This window comes from Camelina sativa, unplaced genomic scaffold (genome assembly GCF_000633955.1).
Source record: "Camelina sativa cultivar DH55 unplaced genomic scaffold, Cs unpScaffold00550, whole genome shotgun sequence".
Classification (NCBI taxonomy): Eukaryota; Viridiplantae; Streptophyta; class Magnoliopsida; order Brassicales; family Brassicaceae; genus Camelina; species Camelina sativa.
Genome location: NW_010921727.1, coordinates 42,369 through 53,305, shown reverse-complemented (window position 1 = coordinate 53,305; position 10,937 = coordinate 42,369).

Genomic DNA, 10,937 nt, shown 5'->3' with positions numbered 1-10,937 from the left:
GAGGCATTGACGGGGCATTTTACGCGGTTGTTTCAGACTGAGATAGAGGCTTTGCACCAACGGTTGGATAGAGCACCACAGCCTCAACAACAGTCCGAAGAGGAACCAGGCCGGAGGGGTAGAGATTGGCCTAGACATAACAGAAATGAAGAAGACGACTACTACAGNGAAAAAAAAAAAAAAAAAAACCCATTCTTATATATTTCTTTTTATCGATCTATTCCATTCTAATTTTTCTATTTGAGTAATTCTAATTTTTCTATTTGGGTAACAAGTTATTGGAACACTTTTGTATCTCATTGAGTTGAGTGGGATTAGTTCTATTGGAACCTTGGAGAAAACCACTACTGTGAGGACATTTTGAGAGATTGAGTGAAACACTTGTGGGAAACACTTGAGAGAAACACTTGTGAGATCTTTTTGTTTTACTAACTTGTTTTGCAGGGAAAATGGCTTTTAATGAAGGAGAAAACTCTGAAACCAACAACCCAAGAAGAGAAGAGGGAGCAGGTCTTTCGCCAATACAAATGGAGGCATTGACGGGGCATTTTACGCGATTGTTTCAGACTGAGATAGAGGCTTTGCACCAACGGTTGGATAGAGCACCACAGCCTCAACAACAGTCCGAAGAGGAACCAGGCCGGAGGGGTAGAGATTGGCCTAGACATAACAGAAATGAAGAAGACGACTACTACAGCCAAAGAGGCAATTCATCTAGTGAGGGTCAAAGGCGTCCAAGACGAAACAGAGAGGCTAGAGGGAGAAATGATGATGATTTGAGGGGGATCAAGCTGAAAATACCGCCATTCCATGGAAAGAATGATCCAGATGCTTACTTGGAGTGGGAAAAGAAAATGGAGTTAGTCTTTAGGTGTCAAGACTATTCAGACCGCAAGAAGGTTCAAGTAGCTGCTACCGAGTTTTATGACTATGCGATCAATTGGTGGGATCAACTGGTTACTAGTAGGATGCACCGACGAGTCCAGCCTGTTGNTCGTTGGTTCTAGTTCAAAACCGAGTTACTACAAGGAGGAGAAGTCAAGTTTTCGGCCTAGAACAGAATTCAAACCAGATGTGGGAGCTAAGCCAAATAATGTTGGACAAGAGTTAAAAGGAAAGCTGAGGCTACTCACACAAGGAACCGAGATATCCAATGCTTCAGATGTCATGGGATAGGACACTATGCTAGCCGATGTCCAAACCAGCGAACTATGATATTGATGGAGAATGGAGAGATTGAAACAGAGGAAGAGAAAGACTGTGATTCTACTTCATCTTTGGAAGAACATGAGGTTTGTGCTACAGAGGGAAAATTGATGGTTACGCGAAGAGCTTTGGTGATGCAAGAAAACATCCAGGAAGTACAACAACGAGAAAACTTGTTCCACACAAGGTGTTTGGTGAAGGATAAAGTGTGCAGTCTTATCATTGATGGAGGAAGTTGTACTAATGTTGCAAGCACTATTTTGGTGGAAAAGTTGAAGTTGGATACAAAGAAGCATCCCAGACCATATAATCTTCAGTGGTTGAACAACCAAAGGAATATGAAGGTTAGCCATCAAGTGTTGATTCCATTATCCATTGGGAAGTATGAAGATGAAGTGTTGTGTGATATATTGCCCATGGAAGCAAGTCACATTCTGTTGGGAAGGCCATGGCAGTTTGATCGCAAGGTTAATCATGACGGCTACACCAACAAACATTCTTTTGAGCACAGAGGGAAGAAGATCACACTAGTTCCATTAACACCACAAGAGGTCTACGAAGATCAGCTGCAACTTGGAAAGAACAATGTGAGTGAACCCCTAAACACTAAAAACCACAAAGAAGAGAGTGAGAGTTTGAGAAAAACCCAGCTAAAGGCCTTTGAGAGTAACCCTGTGAGACAATCTAATTTCTTTGTGAGAGAAAGTGAGATTAAGAGAGCTTTATTTTTGGATCAACCAATCATTATGCTTATGTACAAGGAAACTCTCATGAGTTTGACTAACCCTGAGCCGGAACTTCCGAGCAATATTGTTTCTCTTTTGCAGGATTATGGTGATGTTTTTCCAGAAGAAAATCCAGATGGTTTGCCACCAATTCGGGGAATTGAACATCAAATAGACTTTGTCCCAGGAGCTTCACTTCCTAATAGGCCAGCCTATAGAACCAATCCTGTGGAGACAAAGGAGCTGCAGAAACAAGTCAGTGAGCTCATGGAAAAGGGATACATTAGGGAGAGCATGAGCCCATGTGCTGTGCCGGTGTTACTTGTACCTAAAAAGGATGGTAGTTGGAGAATGTGCGTAGATTGCAGAGCCATCAACAATATCACTGTAAAGTACCGCCACACTATTCCTCGCTTAGATTACATGCTAGATGAGTTACATGGGTCTTGTGTGTTTTCTAAAATTGATCTTAAGAGTGGATATCACCAAATTCGTATGAAGGAGGGTGATGAGTGGAAAACTGCATTTAAGACTAAGCATGGATTATATGAATGGCTTGTGATGCCTTTTGGGTTAACAAATGCACCTAGTACTTTTATGAGGTTAATGAATCATGTCTTGAGAGCATTCATAGGAGTTTTTGTGGTTGTGTATTTTGATGATATCTTGATCTACAGTCGAAGCCTAGATGACCATGTAGAGCATTTGAAAACTGTTTTAGATGTTCTTAGGAGGGAGCAACTGTTTGCCAATTTCAAGAAATGCACTTTTTGCACAGATAACCTTGTTTTTCTAGGATTTGTTGTGAGTGCACAGGGCATTAAGGTGGACGAAGAAAAGGTAAAGGCAATTCGAGAGTGGCCTAGTCCAAAGACGGTTGGTGAAGTCAGGAGTTTCCATGGTCTTGCCGGCTTCTATCGGAGATTTGTGAAGGATTTCAGCACCATTGCTGCTCCTCTCACTGAGGTTATCAAGAAGGAAGTTGGATTTAAATGGGAGACAGCACAGGAAGAAGCATTTCAACTCTTGAAACAAAAACTCACTTCTGCACCCCTTCTTTCTTTACCAGATTTTAAGAAAACTTTTGAAATTGAATGTGATGCTTCTGGTGTAGGAATTGGAGCTGTGCTGATGCAAGAGAAGAAACCCATTGCATATTTCAGTGAGAAACTTGGAGGAGCAACCTTGAATTATCCAACTTATGACAAGGAGCTGTATGCTTTGGTTAGAGCGCTACAAACTTGGCAACATTATCTTTGGCCGAAGGAGTTTGTGATTCACACAGATCATGAGTCTCTAAAGCACTTGAGAGGTCAACAAAAGCTAAACAAGCGCCATGCTCGCTGGGTTGAGTTCATAGAAACATTTCCATATGTCATTCAGTACAAACAAGGTAAAGACAATGTTGTTGCTGATGCTTTGTCAAGAAGGTATGCGCTTATCTCTACTCTTGATGCTAAGTTGTTAGGCTTTGAACAACTTAAGGAGATGTATGCTACAGATTATGATTTCAAAGAAGATTTCCAAGCTTGTGAAAAGTTTGCTCATGGAAAATACTTTCAGCATGAAGGATTTTTATTCTATGAAAATCGTTTGTGTGTGCCTAATTGTTCTTTGAGAGATTTGCTTGTCAGAGAAGCTCATGGAGGAGGATTAATGGGACATTTTGGAGTTGCCAAAACACTTAGTGTTATGCAGGATCATTTCTACTGGCCGCATATGAAGAGAGATGTGGAAAGGATTTGCGGAAGGTGTGTCACTTGCAAGCAAGCCAAGTCTAAAGTTCAACCCCATGGTTTGTATACTCCTTTACCCATTCCTACTGAACCTTGGACTGATCTTTCAATGGATTTTGTGCTAGGACTGCCTAGAACCAAGAAAGGTAGAGATTCTGTCTTTGTGGTTGTTGATAGATTTTCTAAGATGGCACACTTCATTCCATGTCACAAAACTGATGATGCTTCAAATGTTGCTGATTTGTTCTTTAGAGAGGTTGTTCGATTGCATGGCATGCCTAGAACTATTGTTTCTGATAGGGATACTAAGTTCTTAAGCTATTTCTGGAAAACTTTGTGGTCTAAGTTAGGGACTAAGTTGTTGTTTTCAACTACTTGTCATCCTCAAACTGATGGACAAACTGAAGTAGTGAATAGAACTTTGTCTACACTTTTGCGTGCTATCATTAAGAAGAACATCAAATCTTGGGAAGATTGTTTGCCTCATGTTGAGTTTGCATATAATCATTCAGTTCATTCTGCTACTAAGTATTCCCCTTTCCAAATTGTTTATGGTTTTAACCCTTTAACACCTTTGGATCTAATCCCTTTACCTTTGAGTGAAAGAGTTAGTATGGATGGGAAAAAGAAAGCTGAACTTGTTAAGCAGATTCATGAGAAGGCACGACTCAACATTGAAGCAAGGACAAAGCAGTATGAGAAGCAAGCAAACAAAGGAAGACGCCAGCTGGTTTTTGAAGTGGGAGATCTAGTTTGGATACATTTGAGAAAGGAACGTTTCCCAGCTGAAAGAGAGTATAAACTAATGCCAAGGGTCGATGGTCCATTCAAAGTCTTGACGAAAATCAGTGACAATGCTTACAAGCTTGATTTGCAAGGTAAGTACAAAGTGAACTCCATTTTAATGTTTATGACTTGGCTCCATTTGTTGCAGATGGTCCGGATTTGAGGACAAATCCTTTTGAAGAGAAGGGGCATGATATGATAATGAGAAGCAATGAGGATGATCAAGTGGAAGCTGAGCTTGTTCCTGAGGATGCTATGCTTGTACCAGTTGGACCAATGACAAGGGCAAGGACCAGACAGCTTGCTGGAGCTGTTCATTTGATAGCTTAAGGGTCCATTGTAGAGACGTAGTTATGCTACGCGTGCAGAGCTGGTGGTGGAGACTGCAGCAGAGATTGAGGAGGATATCCGAGCACAGTCAGTGGCGGTTGGTCCAGCAGTTCAGCCTGGTAAGACTCAGCATCAGGGAGGTTCTAGCAGGGGCGGCAAGCCTGTGCAGGGAACCAAGAGGAGTTGGGAGGCTACGCAGAGGCCGACTGGTGCGAGTTGCTTCGGTTGTGGGAGCAAGGATCACAAGGTTACTAGCTGTCCAAAGAGGAGTGCTCCGACGGCAGTGGCGCATGTATGCTATCATTGCAGGGAGCCAGGGCACATCAGACCCTTGTGTCCCAAGTTGTAGCCGGTAACAATGGCAGCGTTGCAGCAGGTGCAGCCTGGAGGGCAGCAGGTGGCACGGATTGAGCAGGCACCACGGTTTTACACTACTGCAGAGACTGGTGGAACCAGTGTCGGGGCGATCACAGGTATAATTTATGGTACTTAAACCTTGTGAATTTTAGTAGGTTCAGATTTTATGTTTTTCTGTGATAAAGTGTTAGGTTCTCAACACATAAGGTTTGTGTAGGGACCTTGTTGGTGGGCGGGTTTAAGTCCCACATCATGTTTGATTCTGGAGCTTCTCATAGCTTCATTACTCCGGAGTGTGCAGAGAGTGCGGGGATCAGAGGGGATCCCGGGGAGCGTACAGGAGTTGTGAGAGGCAAGTTCATGAGGGTTATTGGACTAGCTAGAGGAGTTGATATTCATATCGCAGAAGAGTCGTGGCCAGCGGATTTGCTTATCAGTCCAGTGGAGTTGTATGATGTTATTCTAGGGATGGATTGGTTGCACTGACATATGGTGCATTTGGATTGCCATCGGGGTAGAGTGGAGTTTGAGCGTCTAGGAGGGAAGTTGGTTTTTCAGGGTATTAGACCGACTTCGGGGATTCTCGTGATCTCGGCCATTCAGGCTGGGAAGATGATCGAGAAGGGCCGTGAGGCTTATTTGGTTACTATATCAATGCCAGAGTTAGTGGGGAAGTCTACGGTTAGCGGTATTCCTATTGTTGAGGAATTTGAGGATCTGTTTCAGTCATTGTAGGGATTACCACCATCTCGGTCTGATCCTTTCACTATTGAACTGGAACCGGGGACGACGCCGTTATCCTAGGCTCATTACAGAATGGCTCCAGCAGAGATGGCAGAGCTGAAGAAGCAGCTAGAAGATTTGTTGAGTGAGGGATTCATCCGTCCTAGTGTATCACCGTGGGGAACACCGGTGTTATTTGTGAAGAAGAAAGGTGGGAGTTTCCGGTTGTGTATTGATTACCGGGGTTTGAACCGGGTCACTGTGAAGAATAAGTACCCTCTTCCCAGGATCGATGGGTTGTTGGATCAGTTGAGGGGTGCTACTTGGTTCTCCAAGGTAGATCTAGCTTCGGGTTATCATCAGATACCGATAGATGAGGCAGATGTGAGGAAGACGGCTTTCAAGACGAGGTATGGGCATTATGAGTTTGTGGTGATGCCTTTCGGGTTGACTAACGCGCCAGCAACATTTATGAGGTTGATGAACAACATGTTTCAGTTGTTTTTGGACGTGTTTGTCGTCATCTTCATTGACGATATCCTGGTATTTTCTAAGAGTCCTGAAGAGCATGCAATGCATTTGAGAGCAATTCTGGAGAAGCTGCGGGAGCAGAAGTTGTTTGCTAAGTTTAGCAAGTGCAGTTTTTGGCAGCATGAGATGGGTTTTCTGGGTCACATTGTTTCTGCAGAGGGAGTTTCTGTAGATCCTGAGAAGATTCAGGCTATCAGGGATTGGCCTATACTGCATAATGCCATAGAGATCAGGATTTTCCTTGGTATGGCAGGTTACTACAGGAGGTTTGTGCAAGGGTTTGCGAGCAGAGCACATCCGTAGACTAAGTTGACAGGTAAGGATGTTAATTTGGGTGTAAAACCCCCATTGTATATATGGGTATGTGTAAAAAATTTTACCCATATAAACCCATATATCAAAAATATTTAAATGGAATAAAATGGGTTTACCAACTAAACCCAGTGAGTAAATGGGCTTTTACAAAATCATACGGGTACCCATTGAGTTTTCTTTTTTTTGTTACATAAAACAAAAACGTTGCCGTTTTGTCTTAGGGTTAAACAAAATTTTCCCCAATTCGATGCCAAAGCTGAGAATCTCAGCCTGAGATCCTCTCTTTCTTGCCTTGTATGTTTGATCGGTTTGATTCCGTGACGAAGCTCGCTCTACACTGTGATCGGAGGTCTTTTAGCTTGAGGATGAAGCTTTGGTTATGACCTTGGTTCATTGCTCGAATCTGACTTGAGTCAAGCTTCATGGTTGTCGCGAGATTACGGATCTAGGTATGAGTTCTTACATTAGGATAGGAGGATTTTTAAAAAATTGAGAGTGATTGAGATAATCGTCAGTTTTCTACATCTGGGTTTTGAAGTTTATCTCTTAAAGTCTATTGCTTTGATGTTTTAGTCTGATTCTAATGAGAATGAGAGATTTGAAAAGTAACATGAAAACGCTCCCCTAAGCTACTTTAGAATATGATGCTTTTGACTGATTTGGTTGTTGTATTGTGATGATTCTGATGATGTTTTGTTTTTAACATGATTTTTCAAAGGTGACAGTAGCGTATAACAGAGACCCGAGCCCAGTTAAGCTGAATTTGAGAGTTGGTGCTTACCGTACAGAGGTAATGATCCTCTGTGGCGATCTCTGTTCTTCTTCTTTCCCTTACATGTCATGGATTAGTGGTTCATTAATGGTGTTTTTGTGTTGCAGGAGGGAAAACCTTTGGTTCCTTAATGTTTTGAGGAAAGCTCAGCAGCAGCTTATCAATGACAGGTTCAGCTCTCTCTCTCTCTTGTCTTTTGTTTTGGGTTCTAACTACCCTTTATGTGTTTGTTGGTGTGAGGAAAGCTGAGTCTTGTTTTGTGTTTTGAATCTGTAGAACAAGAATCAAGTTGAGTTCAACAAGTTAAGCGCTAAGCTCATATTAGGCACTGACAGGTAATTAATTCTTATTCTGTTAAGCGCTAAGCTTATATGCTAATTTTTTTTTTTTTTTCATTATGGTTTCTTATTCGTTTGACAGAGGTTTTATAATTTGATTGAAGCTTTTTACTTTTGATTGAAGGATGGATTTGGTTTCTCTAGAAATAATCGCATATCTCAATGCTAGGAATGAGATGATAGAAATGAATGAGGAAGATGCAGAACAGCAAGCAACAGAGGAAAGTGAAACTCAAGTTCAAGGTTTTACTCAGAATCAAACTCAAGCTCAAAGTCAGCGCACTCAAGCTCCACCACGTAAGAGACGTAAAACTTCACTTGTTTGGGATGATTTTGTTTCAGTAGGGATAGAGAAAGATGGTAAAGAAAGGGCTAGGTGCATCCATTATAGTACAAAATTAGTGATCAGTAATAATCAAAGGGGAAACTATGGAACACACCACTTGAGTCTACATTTACGAAAGTGTCCAAAGAAGCCTAAGAAGATAGATAAACCTCCATACGATCAGAAAGTAGACCGTGAGATGATTAGTGAAATTATAATCTATCATGATCAACCATTTAGGTATGTCGAGTATGAGAAAGTTAGGGCTAGAGATAAATATTTAAATCCCGAATGCCAGCCCATTTGTAGGCAAACTGCTGCTGATGATGTGTATGTGAGATATGGAATAGAAAAGGAAAAGTTAAGAGAAGTATTTGCAATGCATAGTGGTAGAGTTTGTTTTACTTCAGACATGTGGTTGGCTCGTGCTACAGTGGCAAGTTATATTTGTCTCACTGCTCATTTTATTGATGGTAATTGGAACTTAAATAGTAAGATTCTAGTCTTTTGTGAGTTAAAGTCATCACACACCGGTGAACATATGGCAAATAAGGTTCTTGAGTGTCTGAAAGAGTGGGGATTGGAAAAGAAGGTATTCTCTATTACGTTGGATAATGCTACCAATAATAATAGTATGATGAACATTCTGAAAGGTCAACTTCAGATGGTTAGTGGTAGTGGTCTGTTATGTGATGGGAAGTTTCTACATGTGAGGTGTTGTTCCCATATCTTAAACCTGATTGTGAAGAAAGGGCTAGATTTAGCAAAATATGTTTTACACAACATTCGGGAGAGTGTCTTATATATCAGAGCATCTTCACAAAGGAAAGAGGCATTTAAAGCTTGTGCAGAAAGAGTTGGAATTAAAAGTGGAGCAGGTTTATCTCTTGATGTGTGTACTAGATGGAATTCTACTTATGAAATGTTAGCTAGAGCTTTAAAGTTTAGAAAAGCATTTGGTAGCATGAAGGTTTATGATACTAGTTATAAGTTTCTACCTTCAGACGATGAGTGGAACCGTGGGGAAATGATTTGCGATTTGTTAAAACCCTTCGGTGTCATCACCACTCACTTTTCAGGTTGCAAGTATCCTACATCTAGTGTATACTTCACACAAGTATGGAGGATCGAGTTATTGCTGCAAAAGTATGCTGTTTGTGATGATGATGCTGTGAAGCAAATGGCTCTGGAAATGAAAGGTAAATTCAACAAATATTGGGAGCATTACAGTTTGATTTTGGCTATTGCAGCTGTTTTGGATCCAAGACTAAAAGTGGAGATGCTTGAGGTAGCTTATAAGAAAGTGGATGCTATTAGTGCTGAGGAGAAAATTGCAAAACTGAAGAAGAATTTGGAGATGGTTTTCAGTTATTATCAGACGGGATCTTCAAGTGTTTTAGCCACTCCATATGACCTGCTTACCGAATCTCCACTTGAAGATGATTTTGATAATGTAAGTACTTTCTTATATGTTGTTGCTAATTAACAGAAATTTAGAATCATAATGTTGCTAATTTGATATGATTTTTTTTAACCAGGATCTCTTTGAGCTTGAAAGATGCATTGAATCTGGTGTGAACAAGACGAAGACACAATAGATATCTATTTGGCTGAGCTGAGGCTAGAGTGGAAAGCATTTCCCAATTTAGATGTTTTGAGCTACTTGAAAAGTAGCCAAGGTTGACTTGGGGACTTAGCCTCGATGGCCCGTGATATTCTCAGCAGCATTGGAGCTAGGGTGTTGACTCCTTACAGAAATCGTCTGCTGCCAGAAAAGGTTCAGGCTTTGCTTTGTACGCGTAATTGGTTAAGAGGCTTTTCAGACTATGAAGGTAAATGTCTCAACTTTAGACTTGAGACTTGAGATTATGTGTAGGTAAATGTTGAGACTTTAGACTTGAGATTTGAGATTATGTGTAGACTTGATCCTGGAGATTATGTGTAGGTACAACAGAAGATAACGATCACATTGACTATGAAGGTGCTAGAACCGCTTCTGGAGTACATGATTCAAGATCTGAAGGTTCAAGTGTGCCATGAGTCATGGTGTTAACGGCGGAAGATGATAAGAGAGTTTCTACTATAGCCTCATATGAGTCATATAATACTTGTTATTTGAAGCTTTTGTCATAGAATATTCTCATTTTCCATTTGTTTCAAAAACATAACATATGTCTCAGATTTGTATTCTGCTACTTAGCTTATCAAAGATTATACCTTTTCAAACATAGACAATATCAAGTAAAACATGTGTTCAAAGAGGGTATAGTTAAATGGGTTCAATAAGTTAAATGGGGTAATGTATATTTAAGTGGGTATAGTTAAATGGGTTTCAAATATATATTAGCTTAAATGGGTTTAAACTAAACTGGGGTAGGTTGAATTGGGATGGGTTTAAATGGGGTGGGTTTACCCATATTAACATCCCTATTGACAGGTAAGGATGTTCCTTTTGTTTGGTCACATGAGTGTGAGGAAGGCTTTGAAAGCCTTAAGGAGATGTTGACTACTACGCCAGTGTTGGCTTTGCGTGAGCAGGGAGAAACCTATGTGGTTTATACGGATGCATCCAGAGTTGGTTTGGGGTGTGTGTTGATGCAGCATGGGAAGGTGATTGCCTATGCATCGTGGGAGTTGCGGAAGCATGAGGACAACTACCCTACTCATGATTTGGAGATGGGGGCTGTAGTCTTTTCCCTGAAGATTTGGAGATCTTATTTTTATGGTGCAAATGTACATGTGTTTACAGATCATAAGAGTCTGAAGTACATATTCACTCAGCCTGAGTTGAAT